Raw genomic sequence first — 24,009 nt, 5'->3', positions numbered from 1 at the left:
AATTGGAGATAACATTATTTCAAGAAATTTAGTCTATTCTGTATTGTCCAAGTTTAAATACTAGCACAGATCAAATAAATCAATCTAACATTTGTAGGGCACCCCAAGAGGCTTGGTAGGACACCGTACTTTCAGTCTACCATCCATCTCTTTGTATTATGTTAACTGTGATCTATGAAAGGGCTTTAAAGCACTTAGAAGTAGGTACTGTGGGAGACTTTAGAGAACGAACTTATGTTTACCAGGGGGAAAGCGGGGGAGGGAGGGATAGACTGGGAGTTTGGGATTGACATGTACACACTACTACATTTTAAACAGATAACCAACAAGGACCTACTGTATAGCACAGGGAACTTGGCTCAATATTCTGTAATAACCTAAATGGGAAAAGAATTTGAAAAAGAATGGATACTTGTATGGGTATAACTGAGTCACTTTGCTGTACACCTATAACTAACACATCGTTGTTAATCAACTATACTCCAATATAAAATAAAAATTAAAAAAAAGTAGATACTGTGGGAATATAAGACTTTTTTTTTTTTTTTACGGAAATGCACACTTTTAATATATAGTTTAAATGTGTTCACAACCTTGTGTTTTTCACATCACTTTCAGAGCAGCCCTAGTAAGCTTTGGGAAATGGAGGGGGTCACCACCATGTTTAGCCCCACCAGTAACATTCAGCCCTGTGGGAATTCATAAGTAACACTTAATCACAAAAGCATTTGCTTCTGCTTCTAAGACAGGTCAAAGGTGGTGAGAAAAAAATATCATTGGAGTTTTTTTCCTGTGTGTGTTTTATTTGTAGGCAGGATGGAGACATCATGCTAAAGTCATAAATGTAATAATCCTGTTTCAGAACTGGAAGGAACGTTGCTAGTCTAGGCTTTTCTCCTTTCACAAGGAAGGAAACTGAGGTCCAAAAAAGTGGCTTGATTTGCCATATAACATTGTGTCTGGATGTGGGATGGGTCTATGCCATCAGCCCTCACTGTGGAGTCACATGGATGGCCCTGAGGCTGGCTCGGGGTGAGGGGCTGCTGGAGTGCCCACGCTCTCTGTGCAGGACCGCCTTTCTGCCTTCAAGCACGCAGCTTGCTTCTAGAAAGCCTTCCTGGACTCCCCAGGCAGTACCTTCTCTGTGCTTTCAAAACTAAATTATGCCTAAATTAAAAGCTGTGAAATCCAGGCCTCCTGGAAGGGTATTTAGTTTTCCCTTTTAAAAAAGCAAAGCAATTAAGCTAATGACAGTGTTGCAAGCCTTAACCACATCACCCAGTGATTGATATACATGTCCCCCAGTTTTTGTAGTGAAATATAAAAAGTTTAGAATCTTATTTTGTAGTCAAAGTTTAATCAATTATAGTAGGTCTCAGTACATCCTTAGCAATTGGGGCCTCAGGTTACCCAGCAAGATCCCTTTCATTAATTTCTTGCAGTTATTTTCCTTCATGTTTTGGCTTCTTGGTGTCTACATAGTTTCTAAGCTCAGCAGCCCAATAAATGGCACTATTATCTCCAGGTTTCCATGCTTTAGAAAGTGGTATACATTTGCTATTGTTTCCTTTTTCAAAATGTAGGTCAATTTGTGAATTTTAAACTATTTTTAAAGTGAAAGAGGGGGAGGGGAAAGTGCTTTTAGAAGAAATTGAATCACAGTAATTTGTAAATTAAATGCCCTATCCCTAGTAACTTGATTCATAGAACAATATTTCTGTTTGTAACTGTTTGGTTATATAATCTACACATAAACTTGGCAAATTTAAAAAATATGAAATCGCACAAGTCCCTTTGCCACTGTTGGCAGTACAGGAGAGAATCATACTTATTGCTCTATACCTGTAGTATTTCTATAAGAAACAACACCTTGCATGCCTTGATTTTCTGCTTTATGTGGAATAAGGTATTTGAGAGGCGAAAACAAAGAAGAGGCTTCATGGTGTATATCCCTGAAATGCACTTGTTTGGCACGTTTTTCAGATCTTATAAAGAGAACTAATCTTTTGGTGAGTTGTTGAATAACTTTTGACCCATTCCCCCAAAGTACATTACAAAGTATGTCATATCAACGAACAGAAATGCAATAATGACAGCATTGTTAAAAAATAGTTTATTTGAATAGAGCTTAAAGTAATGAATTAAAAACAAAGAAACAACCACTACCACAACAAAAACACAGAATGATTCCCATCCACACACGCAGCATTTTCTGCCACTCTTAAACCACCTCACATTTCCCAAGCACCAGAAATCCATATTTTCTTTTATTTTTTGGTCAATAAAGATAAGAGCAGATAGAGAGACTCTGTTCAACCTCAGCCCAGCAGGGCACACAGCAGTTGGATAATTTACCATACACATATTAGTGGTACAAGACCTAATTCTTGTCCCTTACAGTAATGCAACTGATGTGTTCTGGTACCCAACACAAGCAACAAAGCGGTACTTTTCATTGACTAATGGATTTAAGTTTTATGTGTTTTGGGTTTTTTTTTTCCTGGTTTTCCTGGAGACACTGTATTCAAGGTGTAGTTTAATAAGGACCGATTAATTCACTGCAATTGTTAAATTGGTATTCTGGATATTCCTTTTCTATTAATGAATGCTGAGATTGCAGCCTGATACTGTTGCCTCCTAAGGGTTATTCCAAGGCCCATGATGTACTGTTATGTAGATTCACATGCAGTTGTGAGAAATAACACAGAGAGATCCCCATGTACCCTACACCTAGTTTCTCCCAGTGATACATCTTGCATAACTGTAGTATAAAATCTAATATCTCAACCAAGGAACTGACATTGCTCTAATCCGCTGACCTTATTCAGGTTTTACCAGTTATACTTGTTGTGTGTTTATATTTAGTTTCTAAATTTTATCACATATGTAGGCATGTATGAACACAGTCAAAATACAAAACGGTTCTATCACCCTAATACCTCCTGCTACAAAATGACAGCATTTAAAAAATTAGTGGTATTTAAGTGTTATATGAAGAGACTGGTATTTGAGTTCTTGGTAGCTATCTCAGTTACTAATTGGAGAAGGTAGAATAATCATGCAACGATCCTTTTATACATGTCTGGGAATATATGGATATCTTTGAGAGACACATACTAACACCCTATGTAGTAGTTTCTCCTAAAGGCCAAAATTATAGCCTCTGCCTCATCTTCATTTACTTTTCTTGAGATATGGGTGAAAGTGCTATGAATTTTAAAAATACCTATCTCTTATAGTTCACTTACTCCAAAAAGATATATTAAGTGTCTACCATGTGCTTGGCGCTGTGCAAGCTGCTGAAATTTAAAGACAAATAAAAACAAGGCCATTTTCTTAGTGAAAATGATGAGAAGTAAAGCAGATGATGACAATGCGGGAGGATAAGTAATTATTTGTGGGTATGATTTACTTTTTTTAATGAACACTTTTTTTTTTTTCCCCGTTGCACCGGGTCTTAGTTGCAGCTCTCAGGCTCCTCAGTTGTGGCATGCATTTGGGATCTAGTTCCCTGACCAGGGATGGAACACGGGCCCCTCTGCATTGGGAGTGTGGAGTCTTATCCACTGTGCCACCAGGGAAGTCCCTGTGGTTTACTTTTAATATATAAGTGAAAGTGGTTTTAAAATGAGCAAGGCCTACTCCATTCATCTCATCTCTCTTCTCTCATTCAATAAGGGTGCTTATCGGTATACGTATTACTGATCATACAGTTCTAGAGTCAAGAAAAGGGTTTTAAAATTTTTTATTTAACGTCCCAAAGATCACTTTTCTTTAGAACCCATCTTTAATTTGACAAATTAGCCTATAGTTGTTGAAACTGACTCTCTGGTCAAAAAGTAATGATTTTTCACCCCTTTGATGAGGTGTCCTGAGTCTCTGGTTAGATGAAAAACTGTAGACAAGTTAGCCCTGCATCTCATTTGCATCATTATTATTATTATTAATTTTTACCCTTAAGCAAGAAATCTTCACCAGGACCTCTGATCTGCTGTTGACAGTTCTGACCACAGAGGTGCTCATGACTTCTTTTGATGTCCCTTGAGGATGTTGGTGCCAAGGGCTACTTAAACCCTCCTTGGAGTGAAATGTTTTTTATCCATTGAGGAGTATTGCCTTAACTGGAATCGCTTACCTGTTTTGCATTCCTATCAGCCACACCACTTCCTTTGCTCCTATGCGATGACTACGTCCATGAAGGTAGTTACATTAAAAGCAGATGGTAATATTAAAATCAGATAGGCTTCATTAATAGAGTGTGAGAGTGTGGTTTGCATATTAGTCGTATGACTAACAGTTTAAGTTCAGGGTTATAGCTATTGTAATAAAACCAAGTACAGCTTCTGGCTCATTTGTAACTTAGCGGTAGTTTCAGTTATTTGTTACTATTCATGGCTTTCTTCTTGTTATAACAAGGCAAAGAATAAATAAATGGGGGAAAAAATCCTTACACAATTGTTTTCTATCTGGCTATATTGCAACATAGGAAAACAACAAAAGAAGAACCCTTTAGCTTGGACATTCCATTGACTCAAGAAAAATCACACAAGCTCTGAAGACAGCTTTTATTTGGAGAGAGAGAGACTCTTCTGGAGTCTTCCCATGCGGATTGTTCAACAGAAATTCAGTGCAAGCTTCTGCTCCTCTAAAATGATGATGTCTTTTGCCTAAGAATAGACCCTTCTTTCAGTATAGAAACCAGATAAGCTGTCCTACAGTGATCCAAATAGCTAGCGGCCTCATCCCCACCCAACCCCCAAACTTGAGTAACAACCCAGCAATATAATTTTACCGTTTAAAACTTGGCTGACCCAAACATGAACTTTCAAAGAAAACAAGAGTCATTACTAAAAGAGATTCCATTTCTTTCCGGGGCCTAATTTAAGATGACTTTCCAGAACTTTGAAAAAACTTATTCTTCCAATGGCCACTTAATTGTGAAACAAAATAAACACCCACAAGGGAGGCAAAATACAGAGTTCTCTTATGTTTGGATTTTAAAATATCTTTTTTTGGGGGGGGTGAGTTTTTTCTTTCTAGGGTTGTCGTACATTGTTTGGAGTGATTTATCAGGTTCCATCCAATCCTGTGAATTTTAAGGGCGATGATTTATGAATAACTTTAATTCAGTAAGACTTCATTTCTTAAAATTTGCCCTGTTAAGCTTCTCATAATACCTCTCTATTCTATGTGCCCTGGTTATTCAGAGCCAGTGAGTGATGGTGTCAGCACTCTTAAGCCTGGTGGGCCTGGCTTCTAAGCCCTTTCTTGTTGCAGTGAACCAGACCACTTTTTATTGTGTATGCCTTTCCGAACACTTGGAAACGTCCTAGAGAACTGAAACAGCTCTGAGGGAACTGCAAGACAGTACTTAAAAGTGGCAGAGCAGAGAGTGCACAGGCTTTGAAGTCAGACAGGCCTGCGTTTAAATCCAGACTCTGCACTTTGAGGTATTGTCTTTGGGCAGAATGAGCCTCATGGGTAAATCAGGGGTGATGCTATCTGCTGTAGCAGGATCATTGGGATGATTACATGAGATATTGTATGCATAAGGTTGAATCAACTAAGTATAGCCGGAGTTTATGAAATGATAGCTGTTCTTATTATAATTGAGTCATTATTATTATAATTATCAACTTGACCTAGAACTCCTGTGTCCTGATTTTTGCCATTGTATACATAAGACTTGTCATTGTACCCATGGTACCTAAGAGATGACTTCCAAGTGTGGGTTACTTCAAGAATAAAGTAACTGAGCAGTCATGAGTCTCAGGTGGTCCTAAACCAATGCAGTGACTTCTGTGAGGTGAGTGAGCCCATATTTTGTTTGTGGTTTAAAAAGGAAAAGGGAAAAAACTGTTCATAGAGTCCTGCATCATCAAGTCACTTCACTTTTCTAAGCAGTGAAATGAGGGAGCTACATTGGATGGTCTCTAAGTTACCTTCTAACTCTGAAATTCTGTGATTGGTGTTAAACCCAGTAATAGAACTCTGGGAGCTTTTAGTTTCCACAACTCTTAGGAAATCAGGTGTATCAGGGATTACTACCTGAGAGTTGGAGGTAAGGGAGTTACTATCAGTGGTCTCTTCTGTCCACTAAGAACAGAGAAAAAGAACTTTGTGTTTCATTCTACCGGATTTTCAAAAATAATAATAATTACTCCCTCATCTCACACACACACACACACACACAATATCACACAATTTAGTTCTCCAAGTGTAGGCTTTCTATTTGTGAGCAGTGTATGGAATTTCATTTAACCAGCTCCTAAGGAGGGCTTTTGTGGGACAGGGAAAGGAAGACCTCTCTGTCCTTAAGAAATTTACAATCTAAGCAAGGCTGAAAATGAAGAAGATCCTAAAACATGTTTCTGAAGGACACAGGTCCAAAGAAGACACACATCCGTACCATCCAAGTGGTTGCTAACTCCTTGTAAAGGCGCCAAGTTAGAACACATGCTCTCTGGCCGTCTTTTTAGGTGCATTGCTTTCTAAAAATAATTTTTTTATTGACGTATCGTCAATGTACAATGTTCTGTTAGCTTCAGGTATACAGCACAGTGATTGTTTTATACATATAATTATATACACACACGTATTCTTTTTCAGATTCTTTTCCCATGTAGGTTATTACAAAATATTGAGTATAGTTCCCTGTGCTATATAGTAGGTCCTTCTTTATCTGTTTTATATATAATAGCGTGTATATGTTACTCCCAAATTCCTAATTTATCCATCCCCCCCCCCCCACCTTTCCCCTATGGTAACCATAAGTTTGTTTTCTATGTCTGTAAGTCATTTTTCAAATAAGTTAATTTGTATCAATTTTTTAGATTCCACATATAAGTGATACCATATGATATCTGTCTATCTCTGTCTGACTACACTTAGTATAATCTCTAGATCCATCCATGTTGCTGCAAATGGCATTATTTCATTCTTTTTTATGGCTGAGTAGTATTCGTGTGTGTGTGTGTGTGTGTGTGTGTGTGTGTACCACATCTTCTCTTTCCATTCATCTGTCGATGGACATGTAGGTTGCTTCCATGTCTTGGCTATTGTAAATACTGCTGCAGTGAACATGTATCTGCAGGGCACGTGTATCTTTTCGAATTATGGTTTTCTCTGGATATAAGGTGCATCGCTTTTTGATTTACTTAATTCTTTCATAAATTTCATAGACCTTTCTAATTGAGTAGTAGTAGTACTTTATGGTACATGACTTCCTAAATTCACAGTCTTTGCTGTAACTTGGAACTCTGTTCATGTCAATAATCCTTATGGGACAATGAGTACTGTGTTGATGATATACACAGATTAAAGAGACAGCAGCCAATGGGGATGTGTGCACAGTCTGTGTGTGGTTGTGTGTTTGTGGTGGTGGAGTGATGAGTTAGGGAAGACTCTGTATCCGGAATAATCTTGAAGAGGTTTCAAAGGTAAGTTGGTGACTGGGAGAAGAACAATCTTTGGTTAGATTAAGTCAGCAATATATTGATTCAAGATAGAAAAAACATTTGGAATATGGATAAATACAGGGAAGGAGCAACAATTTTTCTGACATTTCCTTAAGTCCTTATTTGGAATTTAGTTATTTTCAATAATTATCCCCATTTTTCTTTTGAAGAAAATAATTGTTCATAGTGAAACAGACTACCTTGGAGAATAGAAAGCTCCTGGCACCAGAAGATGTTTAGAGGTTCGGAAAAGTAATTACTCCAGGTTTTCTTTTGACTTTTCTGAACACTTTAAACATTTCCTGCTGCCAGGAGCTTTCTATTCTCCAAGGTAGCCCATTTACTAGGGACAGTTTCAGTGGTTCTGCACTCCTAGAACTGTGACTTCCATGCTCAGTACTATTCCTGCCTAGTTGGATGACAACATAATTAACTAACTCCTTGTACAGGGCAGCTGTAAATATTTTAAATGTGCTGTCAAATTTCTCCTGAGCCTTGTATTTTTCCCTTCAGGATAAACATCTCTACTTTGTTCAACCATTTTTATATGCCATAGTTTCCAGTTGATTTCCTGACCTGATTGCTCTTCTCTGGGAAGTCTTCAGATGGGGTTTTGTGCTCTGTGTATAGCCCTTCTATGCAGAACATGTTGACACCATTACATTCCTTTATCTAACATTACTGTCACTTAGGACTACATTAGCTTTCTCAGCACATGTCATCCTGCTTCTCTGCTTCTCCAAGGCTGGGGTATGTGGTTACCACAGCTTGCTGGTGCCCTTACATTTTTTCATGCAGTTATGGTTTGCTTGTGTTTCTGTTTTCAAAAGAAAGATGGATTCATTGTGTTGAATTCATACGATTGGATTTTGTACTAGCAGAGATCCTTGCTCATGGGATTTAATGTTTCTTGAACATTTGAATAAGTAAGAACAGTTGAATTGAATAAATAATGAACCTTTATATGTTTATACTCTTCGTCATTATACGTGTAGCAGTTTGACCTGGAGTTGTTGGGATTATAGGTCAAACGTTAAAATTGATCTTATCAAAGCCTGCCACTTGGATAAGCAAGTTCACTTCAGAAGAATTTTGTGTTGAACTCTGAGTGCTTTAAAAAAAAAACAAAAACAAAACTGTTGTTTTTACTTAGGAAATGATTTATCTATTATGGAAGTTTGTCTTAGAGCACAGTTTTAGATATTTATTTGCTTAGTATTCATTCCCATCTTCCTCTTCCCTTGCTGATAAATAGCCTAGTGGCTTTTAGTAAAATAAAAACTAATCAACAGGGTTCTCTAAATAATTGTAAAATTTCTGAGCCAACTGCTAGTCTTACTCTTCTTCTTCCCAAGTTTTAGGGTGGTCATTATAACCTTTATCAGATACAGAGTATAACTAAGTAAATTTGCCCCATCTGTCCTACCTGTGCAGTGAAGTAGACTGACAGTATGTGGAACCAGAAGTTGATGGTGGTCATTATTGCAAGGGGTAGGGAAGACGATAGCAGCCAAGAATGCCATTTTACCTGAAACTTCTAAGTGATTTGGTAGAGGAAACACTTATTCAAGCAAAGGTGTAACTGGAATTCCCTGGCAGTCCAGTGGTTAGGACTCTGCACTCACTGCCAAGGGCCCGGGTTGGGGAACTAAGATCCCACAAGCCACATGGTGCAGCCGAAGAAAACAAGGTGTAGCTGATTACCTTTCACAGAGGATTAAGAATTACCATTTACTTCTGCAGTTGGAATTAAATTATTTACTTCTTTATCCTAACACACATGGGGTGGGGGTGGGGTGAAGGGAGAGGCATTTCAAGTACAGACTATACTACTCTACCTTTTTATGTTTTTCTTTCCCTTTGTATTAATGATATATATTATTAAATAGCCTAGATGTGCCACTGTTTATGTCAAGTTTGTATTTATATACAGAGCTAGAAATAGAAAGATACAGTCTTATTTGAAATGTCTGTTTGCAGAGGGGGAATATCTGAATTTACTTGGAAGTGTCAAACATACTCTGATACTGTAATACTAGTGGTTATTTTGACCTAATTTTAGATGAAGCTAATGTGAGCTGTGATCAGTCACTAATGTGAAATAATGTTTGGAGGATAAACTTTATGCGTGCGTAAGTTAAAAGTAAATCACTTTAATCCTAAAGCCAGAAGGAAAGGATGTGTTCTTCTATGTTTCTTGTCGAATCTTACAGCTGAGTCGGAGGAGTCATGAACCGGCAATTTCTAAGAAGTTAAAAGTAATTTTGATAATTCATAAAGCAAAATCTTCTCCTTTGAGAGTCCTTTCTCAGGATAGCATAATGATGTAGACGCACTGATTCATGGTTTACAAGGAACCTTTTATAGTAGGACCTAAGAGAACCTTAAATAGGCTGACTTGCAGTGAACGTCTCAAAAAAGGAATGTCGTTAGAAATCTTTTGACATTCTGAAAGTTACAAGAAAAAAGTTCTTCTGTAGAGGTAATCTTCAATTTGCTTCTCTCTTGCTAATTGTTTCTTCTTTTATATAATTAAAAAAATTTTTAAATTGTGGTTAAAACACAAAATTTGCCGTCTTAACCATTTTAAAATGTACAGTTCAATAATGTTAAGTATATTCACATTGTTATGCAACAGATCTCCAGAACTTTTTTTCTTACAAAGCTGAAACTTTGTAACTGTTAAACAACTCCCCATTTCCCCCCTTCCTCCAGCCCCTGGCAGCCACCATTCTACTTTCTGTTTCTGTGTATTTGTCTACTTTAGGTAATCCTGTATAAGTGGAGTCATACAGTATGTCTTTTTTGTGACTGGCTTACTTCACTGAGCATAATGTCCTCAGGTTCATGCATGTTGTAGCATGTGACAGGATTTCCTTCCTTTTTAAAGCTGAATAGTATTCCATTGTATGTATAGACCACAGTTTGTTTTGTTTGTTCACTCATTCGTTGATGGGCATTTGGATGGCTTCCACCTCCTGGATATACTGTGGCTTATGCTGCTATGAACATGGGTGTGCAAATATCTTCACAAGATCCTGTTTTCAATTCTTTTGGATATATACCCCGAGGTGGGATAGTTGAATCATATGGTAATTCTTTGTGTAATTTTTTGAGGAACTGCCATACTGTTTTCCATAGCAGCGACACCAATTTGCATTCCCACTAACGGTGAAGAAGCGTTCCAATTTCTTCACATTTTCGGCAGCACTTGTTATTTTGTTTTGTTTTCTATAGTAATTATCAAATTTTCACACTAACCATAATGATCAAATAATTTTTGAGTGCCTGAGTGTACACAAATAGGAGATTCGGGTGTAGTCTAAAAAGCTGGGGTTTTAAATTGTTCTTTAACTTGCTTTTAATAGGTCTGGTATATTGTTTCTTCTTGATTTTCAGCAAAGCCAGTAGGGAAATTTTTAACCAGGGTAGAAAAAGCAGTGGAACATTGTGTAGCTAAAATTGCAGACCTCAAACTTGGCACAGGTATTAGGCTGATAGAAAAAAAGTCAAGTTCAGTGGACCAGATTGTGGAGAAAGCATGATTCATGTCAGAGTTTACAAATAACAGGTGTACACAGTGCACTAGGATGTTTCTTGCCCATTAATGGAAATGTTCCAGAGACCGAACAGTCTAGAAAGATGGATAAGGTGGTGGATCTCTTCAACTCCCCAGTGTTTCACTTTTTCCATCATAATGCCTAGTATCTGTCCTTTTTCTGTTACAGACGCTAGGTAGTATCAAGATTGTTTCCTTGCTGTTAAATGTGGAAAAAATGAACCCTCCAAAAATAGAAAAAAAATCTAATGTTTTGGGAGTTTTTCCACTGTAGTGTTTATTTATTCGTGTATCCTCTTAACAGTCGTATCAGAAACAACATGATCAGCCTCCTATAGACTACACATATTAGAGAAAGAAGTAACTTGGATAGAAAAATATGGGAAATTACTGAACTAAGAGCAAGTAGTGACTTAATTTTGAACCATACTTTTTTGGACCTTTAGTATGCCAAATGTTCCCTCTGGTGATATAGGCATAATTAAGCCAAAAAATGAAATAAAACACTTGAGATTCTTCACACTCCGTTTTCTCATTCTCTGCACTTCCAGGTCCTCATTGCTTTTTTCCCTTTTGCCCTTAGTTCTGTAGCACTCCTGTGTCCCTTGAAGGTTTTCTTCCCTCTTCTTGCTTCCTCTGACTCTGGCAGCTCCCAAATGTGGCGTTGGTGGCACTTTATCTTGTTTCTGTAAACCCTCCCGGCCAGTCATTTATCTTGTTTCTGTAAACCCTCCCAGCCGGTCACAGCCTTCTCATCTTAATTACATTCTCCCTACTCCCGCTGTCTTCCCTGAAGTCTTCCTGTTTTGCTAAAGATGGTGCCCCTTAAGCCCTCGGATCGCCGCCTGCCTTTCTCTTCCTTCGACTGATGCACGCGGCACCGGAGAGCAGTCCCCACAGCCGGAAGCTGTGTCTGGTGTGCAGCCGCACTTACGGTGGCGGGACACCCTGCCGGATGCCATCTTGGTAGGGAGGCCGAGGGCACCGGCTGGGCCTGAGCCCGAGCCTGCTGTCAAGAGTGGGAGGGCACCAAGTAAGAGACCTATTAAGTTTCCTGCGGAGAGAAGAGGGAAGGTCAGGATGGCTTTGGGGATGATACTAGTAACTGAATTAAGGTTTCCAGGGAAAGGCTAAACAGCTTGGCCATTAGCTGTCACCACTGATGCGATGACTCTTTTTTTTTTTATTTTTATAAGAGGCTCTTCTCTTTTTTTTTTTCTTAAATTTATTTGTTTATTTATTTTTGGCTGTGTTGGGTCTTCGTTTCTGTGCGAGGGCTTTCTCTAGTTGTGGCAAGCAGGGGCCACTCTTCATCGCGGTGCGCGGGCCTCTCACTGTCGTGGCCTCTCTTGTTGCGGAGTACAGGCTCCAGACGCGCAGGCTCAGTAGTTGTGGCTCACGGGCCCAGTTGCTCCGCGGCATGTGGGATCTTCCCAGACCAGGGCTCGAACCCGTGTCCCCTGCATTGGCAGGCAGATTCTCAGCCACTGCGCCACCAGGGAAGCCCGATGCGATGACTCTTAATTGTGACCTTTTTTTTTTAACCCCCCATAATAATTTTTCTTTAATCATGGTGTCGATATTAATGTCCCCTGAAACATCCCCTTGTGACAGTAGGGGCGATTGAAAAAAGCGTGTGCTTAGACAACTTCCTCCACACCCACTGGCAATGGCTCCTCGATAACCGAGGATGGCTGTGACAGAGCCCATTCGAGCTCTGCCCTGTACCCACAACGCTAATCTGGAGCAATGCGCCGTGTGAGTGTGGTTTATGAAATACAGGCATAAATATAGACCCAGTCTTTTTCCTAAAATGCAGTACTTATTGTTCTTTTCCTGAAGCCTCAATATGGTTTTTAAGATTTTTTTGTGTCCTGCATGAATAACTTTGGTAATTATGACTAGAAAATCCAAAACCTCATTCATCTGGATGCTGTAAAAGAGAAAAGACAAGACTGCATAGCATAATGTTAAGAGTCCAGGCTCTGAGCTGCTTGAATTGAAATCTCAGCTTTAACACTTACCAACTTTTTTGACCTTGGGTAGGTTCCTTAACCCTTAGTTAACCTCGTTTGCAAATTAACTCCTATCTCAGAGGGTTGTGATAAGAGTGATTGAGTTGATACAGGTCCACACTTCCTTCTCTGAAATCCTTGGGACCAGATGTGCTTCAAAATCTTTTAGATTTTAAAAGGTAACACAGATTCAAACCACATGGAGAGTGGGGAGGAGGAGGTCGTGATGGCGGCCCCGGAGCTGGAAGTGCAGCCCCTGGCCGTGGTCTCTGGCAGAGGATGTGGTGAAGAAGAAACCTCGGGCCACTGCTGAGGCGAGCAGCAGGAAATGCCAGCAAACCCTGGCAGAACTGGAGAGCGTCCTCAGCCACCTGGAGGGTCTCTTGCCCGGACACTAGGGCCACGAGTGCTGATCCTCCTTGGGGGCAATGCCCTCAGTCCCGAGGAGTTCTGCGAACTTGACTTGTCCCGCTTGGCCCCCAACAGCGTGGACCCGAGCCTGAGCACAGCGGCTTGTTTGCGCCGCCTCTTCCGAGCCATTTTCATGGTTGATGCCTTCAGCGAGCTGCCGGTTCCTGCACTCATGGGCACCATCGTCATGGCACAGGGTCACCGCGACTGTGGAGAAGACTGGTTTCGACCCAAGCTCAACTACAGAGTTCCCAGCCTGGGCCACAGATTGGCTGTGACCCTATCCCGTGGCCGACCCGCCATCCCAGCTACAGCCTGGGAGGATTACATTTGGTTCCAGGCACCCGTGACACTGAAGGGCTTCCACGAGTGAATGGGAATGCTCATCGTGAACACAGTGGCTAAATTATCTTTCCCCCTGTGGCACCAAGTCACCCATCTCTTGCTTGGAGCTAGTTAATTCCTGGTGAGAGGAAGGTTCTCTCCTCCTGGCTGCCTGCCTCGGTTATAGACTTCCCCGGGGGCTGATGGTATGGCTAGGGCTGTAATAATCATCACTGAACAAGCATCTCTTTGAATCAAAGGCTGATTTTCCCAGAGGGTGCTGGGTCAGGTGTTTCTTTTGGGGGTTGGAAAGCAAACATGGGCCCATAGACAGACACCCCTATGGAGGTGATCCTTTCCTGCTTTTTGCTGTGGCCTTTCAGAATTTTTACTAGGGGCATAATGTGGATGTGACTCGTGAACTTAAATATAAAATGAATGGATTAATGTTAAAAAAAAAAATAACACAGTGTATAACCCACTAAACACAATACCCCCAGTGAGGTCTAAGGTAGAGCCTAGTAATTAAGGAGACTACTATTTCTCCAGTGAAACAAATAGTTACACTAAGTGGGAGAAATGAAAACTAGTCATTTCAGGTCATGTTTTGCCACCCAATGCATTTACATATACGACCCTTCTCCCCCCATTGTATACAACTTTAGGCTTTCTGAGCTTTTAGGTTTTGGAATTGGATTAGGGTTTGTGGATCCCTACAGAGCCATTTGTAAGCTCCATATTAATGTTAGTTATATGCAGAACTGAGTTCTTTCTATACTTTATGACCTTTGGCTTATCACTATAAGAATAGTTAAATCATTGTGGTTTAAAGTGAATATGGTGGGGGTCACGTAATGACATGTATTTTTCACATGTTACTATTTCATTTGGGTTTCAGGTCTACCCCTATTTCCAGTTGTAAAAGAATAAGAAAGATGGAGGACGAGACAGAGCAGAAACATGCCATGTTCTTCTTTCTTTTAAAAAATTTTTATTGGAGTATAGTTGCTTTACAATGTTGTGTTAGTTTCTGCTGTACAGCAAAGTGAATCAGCTATATGTATACATATATCCCCTCTTTTTTAGGTTTCCTTCCTGTATAGGTCACCACAGAGCATTGAGTAGAGTTCCCTGTGCTCTACAGTAGGTTCTCATTAGTTATCTGTCTTATACATAGTAGTGTATATATGCCAATCCCAATCTCCCAATTCATCCCACTCCCACCTTCCCCCCTTGGTATCCATAAGTTTGTTCTCTACACCTGTGTCTCCCTTTGTACCCATTTTTCTAGATTCCACATATAAGCGATATTATACGATATTTGTTTTTCTCTTTCTGACTTACTTCACTCTGTATGACAGTCTCTAGGTCTATCCACTTCTCTGCAAATGGCACTATTTCGTTCCTTTTTATTGCCAACTAATATTCCATTGTATGTATGTACCACATCTTCTTTATCCATTCCTCTGTTGATGGACATTTAGGTTGCTTCCATGTCCTGGTTATTGTAAATAGTGCTGCAATGAACATTGGAGTGCCTGTGTGTGTGTGTGTGTGTGTGTGTGTGTGTGTGTGTGTGTGTGTATATATATCTTTTTAAAATAAATTTATCCATTTATCCATCTATTTTTGGCTGCGTTGGGTCCTCGTTTCTGTGCGCGGGCTTTCTCTAGTTGCAGCGAGCAGGGGCTTCTCTTTGTCGCGGTGTGCGGGCTTCTCATTATCGTGGCCTCTCCTGTTGCGGAGCACAGGCTCTAGGCGCACAGGCTCAGTAGCTGTGGCTCACTGGCTTAGTTGTTCCGCGGCATGTGGGATCTTCCCGGACTAGGGCTCGAACCCGTGTCCCCTGCATTGGCAGGCAGATTCTTAACCACTGCGCCACCAGGGAAGCCCTGGAGTGCGTGTATATTTTTGAATTATGGTTTTCTCCAGGTATATGCCCAGGAGTGGGATTGCTGGGTCATAGCCATGTTCTTCTTAACTGCCATCTTGTCTTGCCTACCAGTTGGCTCCTCCTTGAACAATTTTTTTAAAGAACATCTCTTTCAAATATTTCAAATTTCTGAAATATTTTCTTTTGTGTGTGACTTCTGCTTTCATTTGCCTCTACTCTTAAGCACACATTAAGAACAGAAAGCCACCCTGTAAATCTTAATCTTTTGCTCTGGTTTGCTGCCAGTGAAACATTTCTAGAATATCTGATGTAGAAAAATCTTAAATTTTAAGTAACTTAAGTGTTCCTAAGATTTTAGTCTTCTTTTACAAAGAAGGGAGCCTCCTGAGCTTAGGACTGTGGGGTTAGTTGTCTCATATGAACTCATGGTTAGTATTACAATTGGCCTGAAAGTCTAGCGGTCTGGTACGTCTTATTCTGTTAAAATCCATTGAAAAATCTCTTGACGCTTATAGTAGAAAATAAGTAGACGTCTAGATTTTCATCCTCTTTTCACTTAGTACATATATTTGCCAGTCAGAGCCTGACCAAAATGAGAATGTGGAATGTTTGAAAAAATAATGTATGCTTTTGAAAAGATAAGACAGATACTGTAAGCAGAAACTATGTACTCTATGAAGGGCAAATTTAAAATTTTAGAGGAAATGTTACTATCCTTGTGTCTGTAAGAAACAGACGTATTGACAAAAGTAACTATATACATAGGTATTTAAGCACTTCAGGAGAGTCATTTTTAGATTAATTTGCTGAAGTATATCTATCCTCTGAAGAACTACTAATTTCATTTTTACTCATTTATAAGTCAGTAGTTCATTAGTTCCTAAAAATAACTGATTCTCTATAGAAGTGAAGTTGATGTTGGGGTTTTTAGATTTTTCTTTTTCTCTAACGTTTATCAGTTATCTTTAGTCTGTCTATAAATATATTTGTGTGAGAATTTTGTTAACTGATTTCATTGCCTCCTTAAGACATACCAATGTGGCACATTAAAAGTAACTTGGAAAGTTAGATCTAAACGGGCAGAAATCACCTTGAAGTAAGCCTTGTTTCTTTGTATAAATTTATCTCTGTTGCTGCTTCACATCATAGTGAGGTGGGATATTAATTTTAAAGATGATTTTATAGTTTGTGTTTGGTGATTCCTTCTAGTTCACTTTTCTCTTTTTTGTGGTTAATCTGTGAGGTGCATTAGGTCACTTGGTATGTTTTATTTTTAGTAGTCTCACAGTATTTTAAATCTTATATTTTACTCCCTTAACAAGTAGGAATCAAGGCCAGCAATCATTAAGGCTGAGGCTGTTCTGTTTCAAACTTGCTGCTCAAAAACCAAGGAGGTTAAGCAAGAAACCAAGATATCTTAGGTTCTTCTGCTTCTGTTTTCTATCTTAAGATTTAACACGGGGAGATTATTTTTTAGTTTTTAGTTTAATAAGTTTGTTTTTAACATGAGATATTTATAGCATGAGTGTATGCGTGTGTATGCACGCAGTATGACATTGACTGCAGCAACGAAAAACAAAGTAACGTGGCTTGAACATAATAGACATTTATTTCTCTCACATGAAAACCTGAAAAGTGGTCCATGGTCTGTGTGGTTGGTCCGTATTCATCAGGGACTCTATTTTGTTGCTCTGCCATCTTCAACAGGTAGCTTTTATCTTATGGTCTAAGATGGCTGCTCCAGTTCTCACCATCATATCTTCTATGCAACAGAAAAGAGGGACGATATGCTCCCTTTATGGGCACAACTTAGAACTTGCAGGCATTGCTTCTGCCCACACCGTGCGCCGACCTTAGAAATATAACCTTAACCAGCAAGGGAGTTTGGCAAATCGTGTACCGAGCTAAAATATATTACTTTGGGACTTGCCTGGTGGTGCAGTGGTTAAAAATCTGCCTGCCAATGCACGGGACACGAGTTCGAGCACTGGTCTGGGAAGATTCCACATGTCGCAGAGCAACTAAGCCCGTGCACCACACCTACTGAGCCTACGTGCTGCAACTACTGAAGCCTGCGCTCTAGAGCCCGTGCTCCGCAACAAGAGAAGCCACTGCAGTGAGAAGCCCGAGCACCGCAACGAAGAGTAGCCCCCGCTCACCGCAACCAGAGAAAGCCCGAGTGCAGCAACGAAGACCCAATGCAGCCAAAAATAAATAAATTTAAAAAATATATTACTTTGTAAAATGGGAAGAATAGATACTGTAGAAAACCGGCCATTGCTACTAAAGTGTGTAATATTAAGTGCAGTGTTTTGTTAACATTGGATACTCATCATTATCAATATTTACCAAAAGAAAAAAAGACCCGGGAATTCCCTGGCGGTCCAGAGGGCACGGGGTTCTATCCCTGGTCAGGGAAGTAAGATCCCCGCACAGCGAAGCCAAAAAAAAAAAAAAAAAAAAAGACCCACCTCTGTTATACAGCCATTGGGATCTATAAATCACCAGTCTTGGGTATCCCTGAAAAATATTTCCTTACAAATCTTCACGTGTAGAGAAGGATCTCCTAATTCTTAATTTAGGAAAGACTTTGTAAGGACAAATTGTTATTAAAAAAAAAAAAACATGTTTTAAAAACTAAATTCAGTAAAGATTAGAAAGTAAAAGTCCTTCATCTAACTGGCGTTGAAATAAATACTTATAGAGCTTTATTTTGTCAGTATACAAAATTGCACCTGCATCATATTTTTGTATCTTCGACATCTTTCTGTATCAGCAATGTAGATCTACCTCACTTTAAAAAATGTTATTTAGCATTTATTTGGGGATTTTTTTTAATTAAAAAAATTTTAAATTAGAGTATAGTTGATTTACAATGTTAGTTTCAGATGTATAGCAAAGTGATTCAGTTATACGTATATATTCTTTTTTTTTTTAATTATCATAGATGGTTAAGCCTTATGGAGTTTTTTCTTTTTTTTAAGTGTTGCAATTTAAATTTATTTATTTATTTATTTATTTTTGGCTGTGTTGGGTCTTCGTTTCTGTGCGAGGGCTTTCTCCAGTTGTGGCAAGCGGGGGCCACTCTTCATCGCGGTGCGCGGGCCTCTCACTGTCGCGGCCTCTCTTGTTGCGGAGCACAGGCTCCAGACGCGCAGGCTCAGTAGTTGTGGCTCACGGGCCCAGTTGCTCCGCGGCATGTGGGATCTTCCCAGACCAGGGCTCGAACCCGTGTCGCCTGCATTGGCAGGCAGATTCTCAACCACTGCGCCACCAGGGAAGCCCCGTATATATTCTTTTTCAGATTCTTTTCCATTATAGGTTTTTATAAGATATTGAATATAGTACCCTGTGTTATACAGTAGGTCCTTGTTGTTTATTTTATATATATTAGTGTGTATCTGTTAATCTATTTGGGAAATTTTTAAACAATGCTGTTAATATAGCTGTCACGTACTTCATTTGTGATTACATTTTTTTGTTAGTTGATTAATTATGGATCGTTCCCTGATCAAAACAGGAGACTTATAAAGCCTCTTAGTTCGTTTTGTTCTTGCCTCAGAAATCTATAGCCTGGTCTTTCAGTGTTCCTAGATTTTCTCTGAGAATACATACGCTATTAGAAGTAAGAGGGTGTTGGCCTGAAAAGCAAACAAACAAAAATTGAGATGGTTTACAACTATAGTGTCCATTGTTAAATTCAGAATGAAACATTAAAAAATCTGTTTTCTAGTTCTGGATCATTTTTGCATAATTCGTGTTAATTAGAATATTAGAATTAATGGATTAGCTTGTATGTCAGTAAAGTATTAGAAGAGTTGGTATTTTTCACGTTATTTTAATGCTGTAATATTAAGGATGTGTGAAGTCACTTGCACGTTTTTTAAGGATGTTCAGCGTGACGTTCTTGGTGGAAGATGGCAGGATACTTGTGAGGTGGTGCCCTCCTGGTGTTTGGCCCCTGTGGCCCTTTTACCATTGGCATGAGGATTAGCTCTACCACTGGTTTCAGTACTAGTCTTAAAACCAGCTCCCTTTCCATTCTTTCCTATCTTTACCGTGTTGCCTCTCAAATTCAAGACACCTTATCTATCAAGTATAGAATTTTTTTGAAATGGAAGCAGCGGTGCATGAAAAAGAAAGGGTGACTGGTAGAAATTGGTAAGAATTTGGAAAAGTACATAGAACAGTGGGTAGAAATGGGTGTAATGGGTTAGAGGTCTTGGACTCAGGAGAATCAGGTCTTGTCTCTTTCACTTTGTAGTTTTATTACAAGTTACTTAAGCTTTCTGAGCCTCAGTTTTCTCATCTATAAAATGGAGACAGAAATAGGACTTAGTTGATCTGGTTGGAGTTGGGATTAAATACTGCATGTGGTAAAATGCTTGGCAGTATTTTGTAAGTATTATACAACTCTGTATACCCTTTATTTCTTCTCTTTATCCAATTCATTTGTGAGGCCATATGCACTGGAGCAGCTTTTCTCTCTATTCTGTTATCAAGCCTGCCCTGCCCCTGGAGTTGAAGTCAGGATTAAAAATCTGGGGGTTTGGCATATTTGTTCACTCAGCTAGGAACGCTGGAGAAGAATGAAAGTTAACCTTTTACGGGGAAAACAGCATTTAGATCAGTGCCAACTCCACATTCTCAGACTTTTGAACAGTTTGCCACTCTGGTATCTATTCCTTAAATGCTTTGCTGAGCCTCATTGAATGAAAGAAAAGAAAGTAAGAGAAAGGAAAATGTGACAGACAAAAAAACTTCATAGCATTTGTAAACTTGGATTTTTAGTTAAAATACTAGGATTCTCTAACATGATCCTCCTCTTCTGACTTAGTCTCATGTTTTCATATCCTGAAGCAACCTAAATCATGTCCCCCTTTTCCCTCCGCCTTTAGTTCTTCGCAGGTCACGAAGCCTGTCCTCCTCACGTACCACCTCCTCTCAGGAGGAGACAGATGCCAGCACCGTCACCGCGTCTCACACAGGGAGAGACCAGGCCTCAGGGAGATTGACTGCAGCAACATCAGTGCTCAGGCTGGAGACCAGATTCTACGGGGTTTCTGCCCCTCTGATAGTCTCTTAGGCATTTTGTCTTTCAGAGTACTTTTCCATTGTTTTGGAAAGCGCTCCTTCAGGACCAGAGTCTACGGTTTTATGGGCAGAGTTTAGTTTCAACAGAAAATCGTGAAAAATTACATTTTACGTTTAGTTATACTCCAAGTCAACTAGGATGTCCTGTTAGAAGCAGGGCTCCAAGCCTTTTTAAAGAACAGTTTATCTTTCTTTTAAACAAATGGAGGTATTACAAGGGACACAGATGGAAGGCAGGTTGCCACATCAAAATAAATTAATGCATAGTTTCCTTCTCTCAAATAACTCTCCTCTTAAAATGAGGGGTTGGGAGAATGGATTAAGATGACGAAACTTTAGATTGCTATGTTTAGTCACTTTACAATCAAGAAGCACAATGACTAGCCAACATTCTAATATTTGTTTAAAAGTCGATGGCTTTAAAAGCCCTGGAGGTAGAATATTTAATCACTTGCATGCTAGCTCCTAAGAATTAATAATTAAGCCATTCCGCATGAAATGGACTTGGAGATGGACTACTTTGGAAAGTCTATCAAGTAGACTTCCTTTCAGTCTGATGGAAACTCTGGATGGTTACAACCTGATTTGTTTGCTTTTATTCCTTATACCCAGAACTAGACTTTGAGGAGGAGGGTAGGACAGACACCATGGGAGGTCACTTCAGGTAGGGGCTGGAAGGGTGTGAGCAGAACACCACGCCCATACCTGTGGTGTTGGCTGGGAACTCCAAATGGTGAACAAATAGCAACTTTTGATGGTTTCCCTCCAACCAGCTCAGGCTTTCAGTCTCAGTTCCTACCTTGGAACTCATGACACTTGAGGGGGGAAGAAGTCATCACATAAAATGCTGCATAAGATTTCCAGAGCAGCATGACTGTGAAAAAATAACTGGCATTCTAAAAGCTGGCATAGTCTCCTGTAGCAACATGGGTGAACGTAGCTATTAATTTATTGGTCATTTTTGGTTTTATTGGGTTTCCCATTGACTGAAAGCTATAAAAGTTAGGTTTTCCTTCAGTTTAAGAAAACATTCTTTAATAGTAGAGAAACTTTGGAGTAAAATGATTTTTCCTTAGCAATTTATGATACTCACTGATGAAAGGCAGGTGTATTTCTTTAGTAAAAATCCTACCACATATATTGAAATGAGTAGAAAACACACAGTGAGCATGGTGACAAGCCAGTATTTTAATATTTGTTTTAAAAGTAGACTGCTTTAAAAGCCCTGGAGGTAGAATATTTAGTCATTTGCACGCCCTGAAATGTTCCAGTCCTGGGGTCTTGAACAGGCCCTGGGTGCTGCAATATAGGAGTCCTTTTGTTTTTCATAACCTGCTCTGTAGCAGAAGTAGGCAGACCAGCACATTTCACTGGCCTGGGCTTTTGAGGTCTTTAGATTCACAACTGCCATCCCAGTACCCTAAGCCTCAGAAGATTTCATTTTCATACCTCCCTAAGCTAATATCTAATAAACTTCTTGTATAAAATGATGTATATCAGGTATTACTGCAGCTATTGACACAGGGTCTGTACTCATGGGGCTTTGTTGATTAGGCAAGACTGAGCTGTCTTTCATTATTTAGTGGGTGTTTTAATATAGGTCACGTGAAGGTTGTCAAGCAAAGCAAGAAGGCTTTGCACAGAAACTAAGTTGAGATTTTGATAGATACGGATTATCTCCCCCGGCCCCCAACAGTTTTCTCTTTGGAAGTAGCTCCCATTATTTCAGGATCTCGAGAAGTATGAATGGGATTAGTGCCTTTTCTCAGGGAAGACTGTCATTTTACTGATGTTTTCCAGCAAGAAACAGTCTGTTAGTGATGGATATACTGATAAGAAGGGAGAACAAGTGAGAAACTGGAGATCTTTGTGCAGCTGGGGGCTGATTTTATTTATGGGGACATTTAGCCCATTTGTTTTTAAAAATCAAATTAACTGTACAAATTGTTCCCATCTTCTAGGGAATGCAGAGTAGTCGACAGCTAGGTGCAGTGTTGATTCAGGAATTGATATTGGCCTGGAACCACAATAAAGTGGTAGCTTCCAGGTTTCCTCTCCATCATTATGTTAGTTACAGTATTATTTCAAGCATCCTCAGAAAGATGGCACATCCCTAGAAAACAATTTTTAGGGACGAAGCAGTGGTTAAAGGTGTTTAGTACTAGAATATAGGACTCAATTCCCTGAAGTGCTTTTTCCTCCATATCCCTCTGCCTTCCTCCCCTGTGGGCTCCCTCAACGAGGCTGCATTCCTGTTTCTAAGAGATCATCAGTACAAGTAGTATTATACTAAGTTCAGCATCAGTTGAACTTCAATAAGAGGAAGGCAGTAATCAGAAATATATTTTACAGTCATCTTTGCTTAGTTATCATGAAAAATATGGGCATCCCAGCGGCCTTTTATCTCTATTCAGAGGTGGCCAAGAAACCCAGGTCCAATGAGTCCAGCCTACAGGAAAGCAGGAAGGAATGAGTAATCATGTTTGATGTGCAGAGCTGGTTGTACCGGGCATTACCACTCAGAGAGAAGGCATCCAAACCATAATTTTAAAATGTTAGATGTTAGAGGAGGAGAGGTGAAGAATCATTAGGTTGGAATTAGATATTCCACACTGGCATTTGTTCAGACACTAGATGAACAGATCGCTGCATCCAGATTGATTAGCTCTCTCCGCCTCTACTGCCCCTCCCGTAAGAATTTTTTTTCTTGTAGTGTATAGGATTGGTCCTTCTTTCATTTCTTTTGGCTTAGTACCTGTCGTTCTATCATCTTTGACCTCTGTAATGATGCCTGGGTGGTGGGGAAGAGTACCAAGTGATTCTTAGGCCTCAAATTCCTGACCATCAATGAGATGTTTGTAGTATTTTCTTTTAAGGATCGTATACCGGGACAACTTGCTTCAGCATCAAACCACTTCTTTCTTTCTTTTTTTTTTTTAAATATTTTTATTGGAGTATAATTGCTTTACAGTGTTGTGTTAGTTTCTGTTGTGTACAACAAAGTGAATCAGCTATAAGTATACGTATATCCCCATATTTCCTCCCTCTTGAGCCTCCGTCCCACCCTCCCTATCCCACCCCTCTAGGTGGTCACAAAGCACCGAGCTGATCTCCCTGTGCTATGCGGCTGCTTCCCACTAGCTATCTATTTTACAACTGTCAAGCCATTTCTTATCAGAGACTTGGGGGAGCTGATTCCTGACATTTGTTTATGTCATATGAGGTATACTTATGCTATTTGTCTAAAAACTATTC

The 24,009-nt window shown here is 39.6% G+C and overlaps 1 protein-coding gene and 1 pseudogene across 4 annotated transcripts in view; both read left to right on the top strand.

Annotated features, from left to right (window-relative positions):
• RBPMS (RNA binding protein, mRNA processing factor) overlaps window positions 1-24,009 on the top strand; it is a 187,871-nt gene that overhangs the window by 30,919 nt on the left and 132,943 nt on the right. The window lies entirely within an intron of this gene.
• LOC309651577 (MAD2L1-binding protein pseudogene) lies at window positions 13,259-15,320 on the top strand (annotated as a pseudogene). The gene has a single exon. The product of its transcript is annotated as an MAD2L1-binding protein pseudogene (transcript).

This window comes from Balaenoptera physalus (assembly GCF_965194825.1).
Source record: "Balaenoptera physalus genome assembly, chromosome: 21".
In the NCBI taxonomy this organism is placed as follows: domain Eukaryota; kingdom Metazoa; phylum Chordata; class Mammalia; order Artiodactyla; family Balaenopteridae; genus Balaenoptera; species Balaenoptera physalus.
This window is presented reverse-complemented; position numbering and strand designations above follow the sequence as displayed.